Source organism: Lagopus muta, chromosome 1 (assembly GCF_023343835.1).
Source record: "Lagopus muta isolate bLagMut1 chromosome 1, bLagMut1 primary, whole genome shotgun sequence".
Taxonomy (NCBI): Eukaryota; Metazoa; Chordata; class Aves; order Galliformes; family Phasianidae; genus Lagopus; species Lagopus muta.
Genome location: NC_064433.1, coordinates 42,486,416 through 42,505,317, shown reverse-complemented (window position 1 = coordinate 42,505,317; position 18,902 = coordinate 42,486,416). Strand labels below are relative to the sequence as shown.

Here is an 18,902-nt window from a genome sequence, read left to right as displayed (position 1 = left end):
CCCTGTGGGTTGTGAAAGGGGTCATAGACAGGCAGAAACTTTTTTTTCTCTGTCAGACACTCTTCAGAGAATCTTACAGAGGGGAGGGGAGGGGAGGGGAGGGGAGGGGAGGAGAGAAGCGGGAAGGGGAGGGGAAGGGAGGGGAGGGGAGGGGAGGGGAGAAGAGAAGAGAAGAGAAGAGAAGAGAAGAGAAGAGAAGAGAAGAGAAGAGAAGAGAAGAGAAGAGAAGAGAAGAGAAGAGAAGAGAAGAGAAGAGAAGAGAAGAGAAGAGAAGAGAAGAGAAGATTATTGTGTTCCCGCGTATCAGGATAGCAGCTGGACATCCACGATGATCTCAGTGAAGACGTTGGGTTTACCCTAGGACAAAAGTGAACACAATGAGTCTTTGTGCTTAGCTGAAGAAGGAAATGAGTGATATAACTTGAACAAACCAGAAGCTTGTCCTTTTTCACTCAAGAATTTTGAGTCTGTTTCATTTCTGTAAGCTAAGTTGTGATTAGTCAGTGATGTGTTTTTAGGGCCTGTAGTTTACTGTAAAATGAATTTGTGCTCTAGATCAAAGCCCTTGAACTTTGTGGCACAAAAGACCTGCAGAATGGGATATTCTGCAGCTTCCAGCAAATTTAAAATGAATATGTGATGCAATATAGCAATATGGTATGAGGAACAGCTTCTCTAGGTGACCTGTAGAATGTCAAGTTTTCCTCCTTTAACTTCCTCCAATCACTTTTTAACATTTTAAAATTAAGTTTATAACACTGGAATACAGAAGCTCTTCTCCTCACAGGCCTGTATGGTACTCAGTCCAAAGAGACCTCAGTCTCTGGTACGATCCTTTGGCAGCACTGCCACATAAAACAGGTGCTCTTATCATAAACAAATTGCTTCGACAGCTACAGCAGCCATTTCCTGCCTCTCCTCTTTCCTGAGTGCTTCTTTGATGCAGATAGGGGAATGTGGGTAGGAAATATATTCATGTGCATTACATCTCATGAAGGGAAGTAGCTAAGGTATGTTGTTGGTGGGCTCCAGTTCTTCAAGCAGGCACTGAAGACACCACAAGACACCCAGCTTTGATACATCACACATCCAGCCAACAAATTTTGCCACCCTGGTGTAAATAAGCATTGAAAATCATGAAAGTAAAACAGGGAGACCTCATACTTAATTTGCTATTAAAGCCCTCCTGTTTTTACACAGCCTATGGGAAGCACAGTTGTCAGTGCATGTCAGATGGCTCTGTGCTGCTCTCAGCTGCTTTCTGAGGCTCTCTGCTCACGTCAGCTGTGTGTATTATAGGCTCTGCCACTGATATGCAGCAAACAGCTTTGCAATTGATTTTTCCTCTCTATTGTTAGGAAACATCACATTGCTTAAAAGATCACACTGAGAGCTGCAACCTTCTCTCCCACTGGCTCTTTGTGAGTCTTTGATTAAATGCATCAGTCGGCACTTCTGCAATGGCTTAAAACAAGGAAAATATTTAGTCAATGGGTAACCTTCTCATTCCAGGCATTTTTAACCTCACACTGGTATTGATTTCAGCTGCAACAGGTTCTCAGAGCCCCTGAGCTTCCTGTTGGTGGTATTCATTGCCTGCTAATGTGGATGGCAAACTGTGCCCTGCCCATGGTGTTTGGTTCCTCCCAGCAAAGCCAGAGAGAAGTGACACCAGCTAGCAAACAAATAGAGAAAAAGACCTAGAAAGTAAGTACCTTAACTTGTTGTATGCAAAGCCATCTGTCAGCTAGCTGGCATTTAATTGTTTATTGGCTAGCAGGTATGTTTTGCTGAAGATGTAATTGTCTCTCACTATTATTAGTTACTGGCTATTGAGTGCCAACAACCCGTTCTCTGTCATGCAGTAGAAGACACAGCTTTCACCTCTTCAAACAGCTCTCAAAAAACTATGAGAGAAGTTCAACAATCGTAAAGTGCTTGGTTAAGCTTAACTCTTACAGAAATAGATTTCATCCCCTGCTTTCTCAGAAGGTTTTTGTCTTTCAGTAGATTTCTTGAAAATGCAACAAAAACAGGGAAAAAAAGGTTTGTACAGGTGTTTATAACGTGCCATCTTGCTCCTAAGCAGTGACTGGGATTACTGCATTGTCTAAATATGTATAAGGAGGGATTTAAAGCCACAGGGATTTCAAGCTCTCTTGTTACCTAATCCTCTGCTCAGACAGCTACATCATCCAATTAACGCCAGTTCTGTCAGGACTTTCAGACTCCTCTGAGAACAAAATATTGCTCCAGGGCCATGGGGACATACTCTGGAGCAGGACAATCTGTATCCTCTAAACACGGGAGGTGAGCTCCCCTGCCTCCTCCACACCTGAAGCATCTGAAAAAAAAAATAACTGCAATAAGGAATTTCTAAAGTAATTTTAATGCCTTGTAAGATTGATATTACATTAGTTCTAAGTGTCAGATTAATCTTAATAGATGTGTTATTAAATAATTCAATAGTCCCATGACTTTCAGATTCTTTTTGACTGAATGAAGACTATACGAAAGAAAATATTTAGCATATTCAGATAGAAAAAAAACACTTCTCTACAAGCTAGGCAACTTGGTCACTTTTTTTCAAGCTAAGTTTGGTGCCTAGACTATCCACCTGCAGCAGTAAGCAAACGGTGATCTTTGAAACATTCATTCACCTGCTAGATGAATCCCTGGGCCTGTATTTTTATAACAATTAATTGAAGCTCAAAGGAGGTGATAAATTCTGGTAAGCTGAATGTTGCTCAGAATCCTTTGGAAAAATTGGATTCCTGCCCCTCATGTAACCTGAAAAATGACAATTGAGCTTGAATAATCTGAGGGGTAAAAGGATAGATTGAAGTGGATCATGAAACCACTTTTTTGATTTTTGAATTGATGTCGAGTTGCTCCCAAAGCTGCTGCTTCATTCTTTAGTTTCCCACCATGCTGAAGCTGAACAGCTTTCTGACACAGAGCACAGTGCATTGCTGAAGGAGGGCCTCATTATCTATCATGGACAAGACTATGAAGAACTATAGGGAGATGCTGCTGAAGAGCAAATGTGTATTTGTGGTACATGGCACCAACTCCTTAAAAAGACTTGGGATGGAAAGGAAAAGTAGTATATTCTATTCTGTGTGAAAAAAAAAAAAAGAACAAGAACAAGAAAAAAATCATTTTATATAATCAAAATTTGAATGAGGTCAGATAATTTTAGTAACAATTCATCTTCAGAGATGTTTATGTATACTTGACTGTATGATTTTTGTCTCCAGAAGTTTAAAAATTTCTGATGTGTATCTGCAGAAGAATTCCTTTGCATTAAAACAGATGGTAGAAATAAAAGTTACTATAGTGGCTATTCTCATAGACTTCTTTTTCCTATTTTCTGTTGGTGCACTTCACATTAATGTATTTTGGTAGGATAGCTTTTACACAAAACCTATATATTGACCTTATCTTTGATTTTCATTAGGACATGCTTTTACTGAACAGCATGCTTTCTAACATTATCATATTCCACTAACAACCACACATTGTCAAAGAGAATTTGACAGTGTAGAGTTTTAGCTAAAGTGTATTTAGTTTGTTGGCAATTATAGTTGCAAACATGGAGAAATAGGATTTTTAGTAGGAGATAAGTGAAGTGCACTCATGTTTCAAAGCATCAAAAGTAATAATCATAGCAATTGTATCATGATATCAAGTTGCTCTCCCTAATAAAATAAAAAAAAAATGGAGGAAGCAATAAAAATCTTTAAATATTCTCAAAAGATTGAATTAGGAATAAACTGTCAGATCCTCGCATTTAGGGAAAAGAAAATACATGTTTTAAAATTCTATAAGTACATGCTTATACAATTCTGAAGCCAATAGATTTGTGAATCCTGCTTAAAATTCTATAGCTTCCTCAGCATATGAATTGGAAATATGAGTAACAGCTGTTTTCTATGAATTATTGTCTGTCTTTGACTTATCCAAGGCATGGAACAGTTCTCCTATGGGGTTAGGCTGAGAGAGCTGGTGCTGTTCAGTTTGGAGAAGAGAAGGCTCTGGGGACACTTGAGAGTGGCCTTTCAGTATCTAAAGAGGAGCTGTAAGAAAGAAGGGGAAAGACTTTTTAGAGGGGTCTGTTCTGATAGCACAAAGGAAAATGGGTTTTTAACTAAAGAAAAGGGAGATATAGATTGGACACAAGGAAAAAGTTTTTTACAGTAAGGTTTGTGAAACTCTGGAACATGTTGCCCAGAGAGGTAGTTGGTGCCCTGTCCTTAGAGACATCCAAGGGGCTCTGAACAACCTGATCTAGCTGTAGGTATCCCTATTCATTGCAGGGGTGTTGGACTAGACCACCTTTAAGTGTCCCCTCCAACTCAAATGATTCTGTGATTCTATGGTTCTATGAGATCACATTTATCCAAGTCCTCCACGAAAAACAAGAGATAAAAACTGGCACAAACCTGTGTTGGATAGCATTTCGTGTATAAATTTAAGGAATATAGTTGTTATACCTGATTCCTATTCCATTTGCTCAGATTATTTATAGAAGTCATAAAAAAAAGCTTGTTAGAAGAGAGCTCAGATGGTGTACAGCCCTAGGGTCCTATTTGCAGGTTACAATAGGAACTAGAAGAAAAAAATATGCCTATGACTAGGTAATTTATCTTCACTATGGGGAGCAAGACCTCTACATCCTTTTCTTAGGACTGTGCATGGCCTTTGACCAGACTACCTCCTCACCAGAGGCGTTTTCTGTGCAAATGGGAGCTTAGTGAAGCTTGGTAATTGCTTTTTTTTTCACTGACTGCAGGACTTACCATCAACAGACATCTCTGCCCCGGTTGCTCAGCTTGATGTGAATTTGCAGAATAACTTTGAGTGTGAAAAATAATTCTAAAAGATAGATTCACAAATGAGCTGAAGAATAATCTCTGCAGAATAATCTCAGGCATAATCAGAGAGGAAGCTCAAAAGGAAGGAAACAGATTTATTTTCATTCAGCTGGCTGTCATCACGACTAGTTCATGAGTCTATCTCACTTGACAGGACATGAGGGAGTGGCTTAATGCTGCATCAGGGGAAATTTTGAATGGATATTAGGAAAAATTCTTCACTAAGAGCTCTCCAGGACACTCACCACAGCCTCAATCCTGTCATATGATTTAACTTTTAGCTTGTTGTGTGTGGAGCCAGTAGTTGAACTCAGTGATCCTCGTGGATCCCTTCCAGCTCAAGGTATTCTAGGATTCTGTGACTCTAAGAGAAGATTTCAAGGCCCATAGCAGAATCTTTCCAAAGTGCGTGGGGCTGCTGAGCAGATGTAGTCGAGCTTTTTAGGAGTGAAAATATTAACCATTAGACATAACAGGCACAATTTGGGTTGTAACCCAAACTGTACAGCAACCAGCATTGGCTAGGTAGACAGAATTCATTAAAATGTGACATGTAATATTTTGTTATTGTTTATTGGATCCTGGGGCTAAGTTAAATTTTTCAGCTATGCAGATGATGGTGACCCAGACAAGTACCCACCTCCCTTATGTGCTACGCTCCTGACCATGAAAGTGTGTTTCATTCACATCCTCTCTAAATCCAAGACAATTTAAGCAATGCAAGAAAACTGAAAGACCTGTAAAGGGAATTTATTTAGAATTTTCAGTCATTTAATGTAGCCAAGTGATTATAGCCATTTTTGGAGATGTTATAATGGAGATGAAATCACCTCTGAGAAAAGAGGGAAATTAGATTTACTACTTTCTGCCAGTAGTTCAGCCAGTAAAGAGGAACACCACCAGCTCACCTTAGCCTCTCTAAAACATTCCATTTCTCTCACCACCCCAACTGTAGGTGTCTAGCTTCTTTGTGGCAATTTTCTAAAAAAATTGCCTTTTACATTCAGTTTTCACCATGCAGGCCTAGTATTTATTGTGCTAATTCTCCTTTGTTTTCTTTCCTCTATTAGACCTACAAAGGAAACTGCATGCTTAAAAGTAAAGTGATTTTTGCGTAAACTTATAAATAAGCCTGGGAATGTCCTATCACTGTTCTACTGCCTAAGCTGAATAAAACCGTGGGCTTGTTTATTGTCTTTCCTTCTTCCCAGGAATTACCTTTGCTTCTCACTGCTTCTCACCCATCTACAGGACACTATAAAGCTGTCATTCTCAACCAATGGCAATCTGCCTGGCCACAAACAACTCCCTCCCCAATCATGTGTTTTTGGCATGCTCACCTTACCTACTGCTCAGACAGTAGGTATTGTCAGGTTGACTGCTTTGTCAACGTTTTCTTTATTGGAATTATTTTCGCAGTTACTGAGTCTCAGTCAGTTTGCAGTTCTTGCAGAAAAGTACCAATGAGGCTTACCTTGTGGCTGCTTCAGAGTTGAGATGATGCAAAAGATTAAATCTTGAAAAAATATCAAATTGGTTTCCAAAGAGCAGAACTGAAACCGCACTCACCTTATTTTTGAAATGTCTTGCTGATCTTTAAGATGCTTGTCATAGGCTTTTATTATTCACAACAAAATATTAAGCACTCACTGGAAACTTTCTTAGTAGTTACAGGAAGACAAAAATGATTCCAATAAAGACGTACCTTTGTTACTTTATTTATTTATTAGTATTCAGAAAATGTTTCAATTCCTTATTTCAGTTTTCAAAAAAATGGAGACAAGATGATGGCAACTAAATAAGCCCTTCAGACTGATCCATTCGTGGATGCAGTTTGAGTTTGCCATCCAAAATCCAAAACTGAAAGAAACTTATTTTTCTTTTAAATAATTTTGCTTCTGTTAATTTATCCTTCTTTACTTGCATTCTTTGCACACATACATAAAAATTTCATTAGGCAACTAACTGATAAAAAATGACATGTCCGCCTGAAATGAAAACAGAGTTACAAAATGGCACAAAAGTACTTTGATAAGGCGTCACCATTTTATTTTGCCTTAAGTTGTTAAAATCTTCAATTGTCCATTTTACAATTTCATTCAAAGGCCTGTCTAGATTATTCCTCTTGCTTTGTACATCAAGTGCACTGGATGCCTTGTTGTTGTATTCACACAATGCTACAACAGATTAATGCAGGCTTGGTATAACCTGTCTAATGAGCAAGTTCTACTGCTTTAAAATACACTGTATGTATGGTATGTATGGTATTGTAAAGTAAAGTATTTTAAAGCAGTAGTACTAGATACCATAGATATTACTGCTCTATTTAGGAGAAGTAATCTGCAGTAATTTTGTACATTTCTTGATAATAAAATATTTGAACATTATCCCTGCCCATGTATTATACATGTATTTGAAAATGAGTGCTTGTGTAGGGATGAACTGCAGCTGTGTCCCAGAGTAAGTTTACTGCTTGTATTGGTTTGAAGTTTCCACTATCATCAATAATGAACTTTTTTCTGGACATCTGCTCTCTTAGAATACTCAACAAAAAGTTTCAACAGCGTTAAATCTTGGTTTATTTGCTTAGGGGAGTTACATGGAGCAATTCGTACAATACTTTCTCAACAAAGGTGCTAGTTTCAATCAGATCAGTGCAAACTCACTAATTCAAAAGCTAGTGAGCTCTGATTACATAGACAGCAATTTCTTTGCTTCTGTTTCCTATGCATAAAATGGAGATACCCATCTCCTCATCACAAACTACTAAGTATATTGAGCAATGATCTTGAAGCACTGACATAGATAATTAACACTGGCCCAAGGGAGGACCTATCTTCTGACATGAGGAAATCAGTAAGGGTATATTCCAAGTGGAGGTTTGAATAAAATTCAAAAAATGAGCTGTGAAGATTTTAATTTTGGTCCTATTTATAAACAATTCTTAGACTTTGAAGTGGCTGTCTCTGCACAGTGCCATTTTCAATTGCATATTCCCTTCCAATGTCAAACAATGAGGTCCTGATTCCAATAAACTGCTTCTGAAGTGAGAGGGTCACTATTCATGCTGAACAATTCAGTATCTTTGATAGCAAGACAATAGAGACAAGTAATCAAAAACCTTGCATTTGCTAGGGAATCCTGAAAATACAGAGCAATGGATGCTGCACTGGAGTAGAGAGCAAAAGAACTTTCAATTGAGAGATGTGCAGGAAAAAATGAGCTGTTAAAATCAGTTGATACAAGAAGTTACCACAAGAAGAATATGGTATTTATGTAATGCTCATCTCAAAATGATCCCAGCTGAGTCTCAGAGAGCTTCCAGGGAGAAGTAATTGTCAAAAAGTCTTCTGTGGTAATTCTTGCTGCTCTTTCAGATTTCTGCAGAACTTGAAGTCCTTGGCTGTTAATCCAGTTGTATGGCTTAAAAATGCTTTTACAAAGTGTATCCTGATTTAACTGTCACTTGGACTGATAAATGCAAACCGTAGTCCCTTGACTGGTGGAAGTGGAATGGTAGAATTATGCAGTTGGGATGTTGTGGAAGAGCTGCCATGGCTGCAGTGAGTTTTGCATCAAGGCAGCAGTAATTTGGGATGTCAAGCCCTAAGGATGGTGGCCGACTATGTTTATACCTGAAAGGATTTCTGAAAGATGGGTTTTCACATCACTTCTTAACAGTATAAAATAGAGATACCCAAGATAACTAAGATGTCAGAAATAACTCACCTTAGTGCTTTACCCAATCTACTGATAAATTATTAATCTCAGTACAATAGTAAATGTCATAGTTGAGTGTGTATATATCCCTCTACATTTTCTTTGAAAGCAATTTTACAGATTTTATTATGCACAGTAAACTGTTTCAGAAGATAGAGAAGACCATAAAATTAGAAAACATAAAGTTCATGATTGCCTGTGTACCTTAATTCATTTCTGTTTTGATTTTTTATTATGTTAGTATGTGTTAGTATGTTCAATAGCTAGGTCATATGTAATAAGTACACAGCATGAACAGAGTTTAAAGAATGAACTGTTCATGCATGTGTTCATTGGTTGAGCCCAAGTGTCAGAACACTCGATAATTTATTTTCTACTAGTTAAAGAAAAAGATAACAGATTCAGGCAAGTGTTCTGAGATACTTTCAGGTAAATATTTCCAAGTATTTCTGGGTTTCTGAGCAAACATGGCAAATATGATCAAATATACTGTGCATACACTTGGAGTATGGACTGCAGATAGGTACTTGTGTTTTTGATCTGGGAAAACTGGTGCTAACACCAGCCTAACTTCAGCCTTTGCTGGTGTTGTATTTGTAGAAATAAGAAGCACTTGGGAAATGTTATTTGGGCTTCAACCTAGGGAAACATCCGTGGTTTTCTTTGTGTGGCTCATTATAAATATTTTCAGGGAATATACATTACTTCTTAGTATGTCAATGTTTCTGTCTGATTGTCTTTTGGGAAGGGATGATGAAAAAGGGATGGATTATTTTTTCAGGATTCAGAGATGGTGGGAATGATAGAGATCATTGAGCACCTTCCTTCAGCTGATACCATTTTATTCATAGCTCTTTTACTAGGAATTATGTTGATCTTGAGTTCAATAGTTGTCTCCATCTCCCTTTTGAAGGTTGTTTTCCTTGACTTAACTTCATTTGGGGGTGCTGGCTGATGAAAAACTCAATATGAACTGGCAGCATGTGCTTGCAGCCCAGAAGGTCAACCATATACTGGGTTGCATCAGGAGAAGCATGACCAGAAGGTCAAGGGAGATGATTCTGCCCCTCGACTCTGCTCTTGTGAGATCCCACCTGAAATACTGCATCCAGTTCTGGGGTCCCCAACACAAAGGGTACTAAGCTGTTGGAATGAGTCCAAAGGAGGATGACAAAGGTGAGCAGAGGGATGGAGAACCTCCTCTGTTAAGACAGGCTGAGAGCTGGAGCTCTTCATCCTGGAGAAGAGAAAGCTTCCAGGGAACTTTATAGCAATCTTCCAGTACCTGAAGGGGGCCTCCAGGAAAGCTGTAGAGGTGTTTTTTGTAAGGGCATGTGGTGACAGGATAAACGGTTTTAAACTGGAAGAGGGTAGATTTAGACTAGATATTAGGAAGAAATTTTTTACTGTGAGGGTGGTGAGGCACTGGAACAGGTTGCCCAGTGAGGCTGTGGATGCCCTCTCCCTGGGAGCATTCAAGGTGCTGTGAGCAACCGGATCTTGTGGGAACCCCTATAGCAGGGGTGTTGGAACTAGATGATCTTAGAGGTTCCTTCCAACCCAAACCATTCTATGATTCAATGATTCTGTGACTCATTAGCAGCTTCTGCATTGCTGGAATGTTTCACTCCACAGTAAAAAGATAAAACAGTGACAGTTCCTGCTGTCAGTAGTACGCCAGACTCAAAACCATAATAGTGAATAGTGAAACCACAATAGTGAAGGAGCTGCTAAGAGAGGCATTCACTTTCAGAGGGATATCAAAGGGAAGACTAAACTGTGATAAATCTTTCAGCTGGCCATATTTATTTATTTACTGACATGTTTGAATCAGAGGTTATATGCTGAAGTTTATCTATGGAAATCTAAAATCCTATTATTTATTTTCCTTTCTTCTTGAGTCTACTTTTTGCTTATTTTATACGTCTTTCTGCTTTTTTCCTGTTACCTTCAGAATTTCTTTTTTTTTTTCTTTTTTTTTTTTGTCTCTTGATATTCTATCCTAATTGTAACTTTGCGTGATAACTAGAGGAAAATACTACAGCCAGGAGAAACAGGTGAGTAGCTGATGTTGAATCTTGATTGTTATCAACTCTTTGACGTTTCTCAGGAATGTTTTTGCTGTGCTGGAGGATGTTAATGGCTTCCATAAAGTTTGTCTTTGATCTACAGAAAATTCCAGGCTGCATTAATCCCCTGGCTATTGTTGGCATCCTCCATTTACTCTAAACAAGAAGAAGCAGATAAGCTCCTGTATGAAGTAAAATTGCTGAAAACAGTAGAAGCTACCACCCAGGCAGTTATCCTATGAAGAAAAGCTAAAGTATGTATTAAGCTGTGGAGAACAAAGACCTTTCCTGGGAAATTATTATATATTCATTGGCTGAAACATCAACTGATAGGAGCTAAGTGTTTAAAAGCAATCAGAAAGCTGGGAAAAAACAAATATGCAATGTGGGTGGCCTCAGGAGAAAGCCAAGAAGGAAAGCTGAGTACCTACTGGAAAAACAGAGTCGGATTTGTGAGTGGGGGAATAAGCTTCTGGTGTTTGTTCCAACTGTGTTCGGGGAAAAAGGACTTTGTGTACATTCTTTGCAAGTATGTGAGATTTCATCAGAGAAACATGTGGCCAAAGTCAATAGATTCTCCTAATAAAAAGAAAAACAGGTCAAGATCATAACTGGTGGCTAAATGTTTGAGCGGGACAGCAGGTAATTGAAAACAGTATTTTTTAAAGTTCGTGTGTTTGCTGAGAATGTATACTTCTTCAAGCTTGAGAAGCTCATTTCATGTACATGACTGGCTCATTGAGGCTCAAGGAATTGAGGCATTGCGTAGCTCAGATCATCTCTTCCCTACAACCGACAGTAGCATAAATCTGGCGGGTGAGTGATTCCAATGAGTGCGCAGGTGAATAACCAAATTCTCTTATATTTGGTTCTCACAATCCTTGCAAAGATAGTTCTCATTTTTACTGCCATATATGGTTAAGTGAGATTAGAAAACCATAAATTCACACCAAACTGAGCCTAAGGCTAGACAGAGGTGTTTCAGGTGGCTGAGCTGGTTTGTTCACAGTCAGAGCCTTTCTGTCAGTAGATGGGTCACTAATATTGCTTTTATTATGCTGTAGTTTAATGATAGCAAGAGGGCTTTAAAAAGCTTATTTCTGTTCTGATACTTCTGCTGACATGAGGCTTTTTCCTAAATTGCATGACAATTTTCTCTCTAATGGGATTTTCAAGTTAATAATTCTCCTAAAACTTTCCTGAAATTTCTTTCTAAAGGCAAAAAAAGAACCTTCTATCTCAAATTTAATTTAAAAGAAAATGGTACCGTTTTTTCTAAATGGCAAATGGCTTTGGGAGTGATTTTTGATTGTTGTTTTTCTACTGATATCTTTATATCTGTAGATTTGTTCATTTATTTTTTCATTTATTATGTTCACTTCAGATTAATTAGTTTATGAAAGGATATCTGAAGTCCTCATTAGTTAATATCGTCAGTGCTTCCTTTCCCTTGAGGCTAGCTGCATGTGTCTAACCTCTTGAGACTGCAAAAATAGAAAGTAATCCCCTGTTCTATTTCCATCAGAAAGAAAAATTACTCATGTAAGCCAGATATCTTGAAATACACCTGCATCGAGCAACACAGTTGCTTTTGAGTCTTCCTGGATTAAAAATAAATATATTATAATACATTTGTATTTGTCAATTAGCTGTGAAAAACCTTTTGGAAAATTTTATCTCTATGAGATCAGAATGGGAATTAAGTCTTTTGTTAATAATGTATGAATTACAGATTCACAAATATTAGTTATTAAGTGTTACAGCTATTTGATTTTGAAGTAATGTATCTGATCTCTTTTGAATTTCTACTAAAAAAAAAAAAAAAAAAGCTTATCAACAAATATGATCACAGGGCTTGTTTTTAATTTTCTTGCTTTCCATAGACTTGGAGGGGAACATACAGCCTCGAAGGAAGGATGCCTGTACTACATCTCTCTTCTCCCTTCGACCCCGCTGTGTTCAGTCTACAAAGGGATTTTGCTCTGCTATAATCTTTTTGACAGCTAATTTGTGAAGGATAAAGCTACCTGTTCAGCAATATCTTAACTTTCCAGAAGTGCAAACTTTGCTTTGAAAATTTGTTACAGAATTTAATTGCATATTTAATGCAACTAATTGCACTTTATTTGTGCTAATTTTATTGTCTCTGGATAGGATCTCTTTTAAAACATAAGACAGAAAAAAGGACACATATATTCTACTAGTGCCTTAAACAAAAATATGCAGACTATCTAAGCTGACATGATGTTTAAAAATCTCCTAAGTAACTCTGATCCCTCTCTTCATCATTCTCTCATTCCCAAAAGAATAAAAGTGATTAGAACAGCAAACACCTGGCATGTTGGTCACGCAGCATGACTTTACATTGTAATCATCTCGTCAAGGAGCTGAAAATAGCACTGTGCTGCAGTGTTCAAGCAGTTCTGCTTCAGGAAGGAAGACAATAACCAGCATTTGGCAGCAGCCTACACACATACTAACTGTGAGCGATACAGAAGTATTCCAGAAATTGCATACCTCATCTAATCTTGAAAACATTCACTCTGCTTTCCCTGGCAATGTATCACTGAGACCCACACACTTCTTGTCTCCAAGAGAAAGGTGGTGGGCATTTACTGTGCTGCACACAGCCATAAAGAAATCTGTATAGCAACACTTGCTCCAGCTTTCAGCAAAACAGTGCATAAAATTAAATTAATTCTAGCATGTTCAGTGTGCCACATAAATTGCAGGAAAGAACAGCAAAAATCTTTATTTGAATGAATTAACGTGAATCGTAAGCAGATGAGGAAGAAAGAAATCAAAGGTCTTCAGGAAAAGACGGTAGGCTTGAAATGTGTAAAGAAGCCATGAGAACCAATGACATGTGTTGATGGGAACTAGAGGAAAACACAAGGTTGTGGTGGGCAGTTCCAGAGAGCTGATGGTGTAGTAGCAACTGGACTACATTTCATGATTTGTGGCTGCTAGACTGCAGCAATCCATTGTAAGCAATATATTTAGACAAGACATCTTGACAAAAGAGAATTTCTTGAGGGTGGGAGAATGACTCAGCTAATCTGGCAGCAAGGCAGTGTCATTGGTGGAAATAGTGATGCCATTTGGTGAAAACAGTGATGGGTTGATTTAAACACAACACATAGGGCTTTCAGAACTGGACTGAAAAGCAAATAGCTTTTGCAGCCTGAGGGATCACAGAGATTAAGAGGTTAAAAAAGAGACAAAAAAAGAGTTAAAAAAGAGGTTAAAAAAATAGACATTTTTTTTCAGAAGCGGATGTCATAGTGACAGAAATCTTCCTGAGCTTTTTGAAAAGCACCAACACCAACTTTGGAACTTGTCAGTCTCTGTATGTTTGGTCACTCATCACACGCACAGCTAAAAATTCACCGGTGGACTAAAATGTGCTTGCAAATTTATTTTTTTTTTTATTTTGTCAATTACATCTTTCATTGTGAGAACTTCACTTACACATTACCTCAGCACAGCCCTCTGTGTTGTATTCTGCAGAAGTTTTCATTTATTGTAGATGATGCCTTAGCATCATGTTTTACACAAACATCTATTGTATTTTAATTCTGTTAGCTTGTCTCAGTCCCTTTTTTTTGAGCAATCTACTGTGTGGTAATCACAACAGTAGGGTCTGATCTGTGCTTTTAATTAAACTAGCAAAGCAGTTTGATCCCCTGTGTTTTCTTTCATATAGACTAACAAGTTTATTTTCATTTTTTGGTAGTGATAGTGAGCTCACAAAAAGTGTAACAAGGTGAACACATTTGTAAAATGAAATACAAGGCACAGGGTTAGCTAACACATTTTTTTTTTTTTTTCTGAGGATCTTTTCAGGTGAAAAATGAAAACCAAATAGCTATTTTACTGTGAGATACACTGATGTGTCCCATATGTTATCATCTTTTGGTCCATGAAAAAGAGGCAATATTAGATAGAGGGAGACATAGAAAATATATGAAATTAGGACATTTAGAAAGAGGCACATAGCAGCTTATAGGAAAGGATATTAAAGTTTCTGATGCTTGAATTCTATGCAGTGCTCAGCCTCATTATTTTCCAGAAAGGGAGATGTTAGGAAGCTGTCAAATAATTACATTTTAGCAAATCGTTCATGTTGGGAAAAGAGAAAAAGAGCAAAAAACTGACCATAACTTGTGTGTACATAACTGATTACAATTTTTTTTTTTTTTTTTTTTTTTTTTTTTTTTGTAGACTCCTCCAACCTCTTTAATTTCTTCTCTAATGAATGCATCACTTCTGCTGATCATTTTTACTAAAATAGTAGAAATTAAAGAAAAAGTCAACTCTGGCACAGTACATTCTAGAATATAAGGATATAAACACACTGAACACACTGGAGAGTAGGAGTAATTAAACAGTCATGTCTAAAACTAGTCATTTAAGGCTGATGGTAGCTGTCTGTGCAATTGGAATATGAACTGAATATACATTTACATTTTCTTGCATTAACTCTTTCTGCAGGCTGGAAATCTAAATGCATCAGCTTCTAAATGACTGGTACAGCAAAAATGAGTATTGTGCCTTGTGCCCCTTTCATCTTTCCATTTATTGATCCTAAATTGCACTTTCTGTGGCTTCACAAGAGCAGACAAACAGGACTTGACATTTCTCTGCATGGGATATTGCTTTGCAATTCAGTTTAGAGCAGAGGAGACTTCTAGCTCCTTGATTTGTAGCTTACTGCAAATTCTTGGGCTGGAATCACAAACAAACAAACAAACAAACAAAAAAGATATAACATGCCATTTTTAGTAATTCTATGAGAGAGAAAGACTGAAAAGTCATGAATAGTGATTTCCCATGTCCTTTCTGAAAGCTGGTCTCTTCTGCCTCAAGATGTATCTAACTGGCAATGCAGAAGCTCATGTTGCCACTGCACAGTGAACCTTAAACTGTCAACAAGAATACTTGGCATTTATATCATGCTATCCTGGCACTAGCTAATTAATCCGTACAACACTACTGGGACGTGAGTCACCAAACACCTTTAGAAAGACCTTCATTAATACTGCTGGCAGTTACTTGCTGAAGTGATTACCAGTACTCATCTCAAACAGAAGGTACAAGGTGTTGTTTTTAGTAAGTTATGTTTTTTGAAAATAGTAAGAAAGAAGTGAAAAAGTCTCAGAATCTAGGTAAAAGAGATGTTTATACTCTGAAATCTTGATTCAAGCCTGCTGTGTGTCAGAGGGAGATAAAACTGGTAAATTTCAAATTAAATCTCAAGGGATAGAACTGGAGTTAAATGCACATCCACCAACGTACTTGCCAGAAATCCACATTCCCTTTAGGTTGTCAATAAACTTTTCTCACCTGAGCAGCGGGGCCTCACAGACATGATAAACAGGTGTCTTTAATCTGCCTTAGCAGAGTAACACTATTTGTCAGAGCAAACGTTGCTGCAAGAATGGGAATTTATTTCTTTCTATACAGCTCCAGGTAAGACAGGCCATCAATAGTGCAGCCCCTGAGCACACTGTATAAGTGATGGAGGGACAGAGTGCTTCCCCAGTGCTCTTTCCAGTGGAGTCAGGCACTTTATGCATGGTGAAAAGCAAGAAATGCAACTGTACCACTGAGCCAGAAATGAATGGATTCTCCTTTTAGGCTCACCACAGAATGTTACTCTTCCTAGCCTGGTAATTACTGCTGACTCCTACTTAAAAGAAATCTGCTACCTTTTCAATCATGTACAAAACTCACAAACTGATAATTTTCCTGTAAGTACTGTGACTGGTCTAGTACATAATCTTTGGGTTGGTGGCCCTCTCTATGGCAGGGAGGTTAGAACTTGATGATCCCTGGGTTCCCATCCTACCCAAACCATTCTATGATTCTATGATATGATTCTATGACTGCTAAGGAAGAGGAGAATTTCAGAAGGGAATGTGCCGGCCAGACAGAGTGCTGCTGTGTTATAAGGGCTACACACAGAAATACAACAAACTTCTTGTACTTTTATTTCTGCTGCCAGCTGCTGATTTCTACAGAGCAGGAATGACTTCTCTGGAAGAAACATATTCAGAAAATGCATCACTCAATTCAAAACAAGCAAACAAAAAGTTAAAATAAATCAATTACATTGTGGGTCAGAGCCACAACATATTTTGGTGATTTAGCTGTTTGCTATGAGGACTACTGAATCAAAACACATCACAACTACTTTTTTCCCTTCCTCCACCACTCCAGCCCCCAAAAAATCAGAGTCTGCCAGCACTATACTCAGCACAGGAGAAGCCATAGCACTCGGATGGATGTGACAGTAATGCATTATGCAGATAGTTTATTCAGCAAACTCAAAACCAGAAGGTATGATCCAGAGAAACCTTTTAATGATGCTTGTTTTAAAAAATATAAATATGAAATCTGTCTGTCATGTTTTCCCAGTCATTCATTCAAATTACTAAATCATCTTCAATCTCTTGTACAATTAGTGTGAATGTAACTGGCTGTCGGCCCTCTAGAAGTCTTTGCTGCTCAATGTTCATTCTATAAAAGCTGTCATGAATGGTGGCTGGGCTTAAGATGCTTAACATTTATGCCATTCCTAGAAAATATATGTTACACTAAATGCTTTAAGGCTGCAAAAGATAATGACAACATAACAGAGTTTTCAGTGGAATGTACAGATCAAAATAGAGCAGAGAATCATTTTAATGTGCTTAGAGGCAAGTAACCTCAGGGGTTGATACTGGGGCCAGGCTGTTAAACCTCTTAATTAATGAGCTGGACAAGGAATGGTGCTGGACCATTAGCAAGTTTGTGGATGACAAAAAAACTGGGAGTGGTGGCTGATAAACCAGAGGCCAGTGCTGCCATTCAGAGGGACCTGGGCAGATTGGAGAAATGGGCCAACAGGAGCCTTATAGAGTTCAACAAAGGTAAATGAGAAGTCCTGCATCCAGTGAAAAATAGCCTCATGTGCCTGTAAACACTGAGACCGGACCAGCTGGAAAGCACCTCTTCAGAGAAGAACCTTTGGGGCTATGGCAGATGAGCTGGTCACGGGCCAGCAATGAATTTCCATGAAAGGCCATCAAAGGGCTTCTTGGGCTGCAATAGGCAAAGCTTTGTCAGAAGGATGAAAGAAGTGATCCTTCCTCTCTGCTCAGCACTGGTGAGGCCTCATCAGCGCTATTGTGTCCAGTTCTAGGCTTCCCAATAAAAGAAAGATATGGACTGATTGGAGTGAATCCAGCACAGGGCTATGAAGATTATCAAGTCACTGGATCATCCTTCATATGAGGAGACATTGAGAAAGATGGGATTGTTAAGCTTGGAGAAAGGAAGGCTCAGGGAGGCTCGTACTCATGTTTATGTCCCATCTACCCTATGTGAGTGAATGAAGACCTTTTTCATTAGAGTAAGCGCAAACTGAAACACATAAAATTCCATGGACAAAAGAAACATTTTTTTTTTTTATTTTGCAGGTGGTCAAAAACAAGACCAGGTTAATCAGAGGGGTCACGGAGTTTTTGTCATTGGATATGTTCAGAACTTGATTGGATATTGTCCTGGGTAACTTACTCTAGGTGTTCCTGCTTGATCAGGGGGAGTAAACTAGATGGTCACCAGGGGTCCTTGTCAACCGAAAAGTTTCTGTGTTTCTGTGAAGATAAACCAGTCAAAACTGATAGTACGTAGGAACTAATGTTCCCATTAACAAGGCTTTTAAAAGCAGTCTCATCCTGAAGCAAATATTCACATTCAACTCTTTCTTTGTCTTGCGATTTCACCTTGCTGATATTCAGTGGAATATCTCCTTTTCCCCACTCCTCACAATTTCTGGCAAGAAATTGGACAAAGAAGCTTAAAATTAGATGTTGCTCATTAATGTCAGAGAATGCAGGGTAGTGCAGTTGCCAGTCTCCGAGTCCTGTAAAATGCAAACTCTTACTGGGCCTGGATGGAACAACACAGCTGTCACTTGTTTTCATCCAGTATGTACTCCATGCTAACTCTCACTGGGATCATGCAACATATCCAGCTAGGTATTCCTCCCTCTTAGCAAAATTTAGTGTGTCATGTCTGAACTCCTTTTCCTATCTTCTCTATCATATATTGCTCACTGCCTTATCCTTGATAAGACTGCAGTATCTAACAGTGCCATCTGTTTCTCCGCTAAGCTTTCATGTCACTGAATTACTCACTGTTAAGTGAAAAATTCTGATGTAGTTAAGGAAGTTCAAGTAAACATTCTTTC

General features: G+C 38.3%; 1 protein-coding gene and 1 long non-coding RNA gene across 2 annotated transcripts in view; one reads left to right on the top strand and one right to left on the bottom strand.

Moving 5' to 3' along the window:
• Positions 1-18,902, bottom strand: part of TMTC3 (transmembrane O-mannosyltransferase targeting cadherins 3) — a 1,052,995-nt gene that overhangs the window by 735,474 nt on the left and 298,619 nt on the right. The gene's annotated exons all lie outside the window — the stretch shown is intronic.
• LOC125688476 (uncharacterized) lies at positions 1,617-14,830 on the top strand. The gene is made up of 3 exons (XR_007374739.1): positions 1,617-1,707; positions 10,770-11,482; positions 12,550-14,830. It is a non-coding gene; the product is annotated as an uncharacterized LOC125688476 (long non-coding RNA).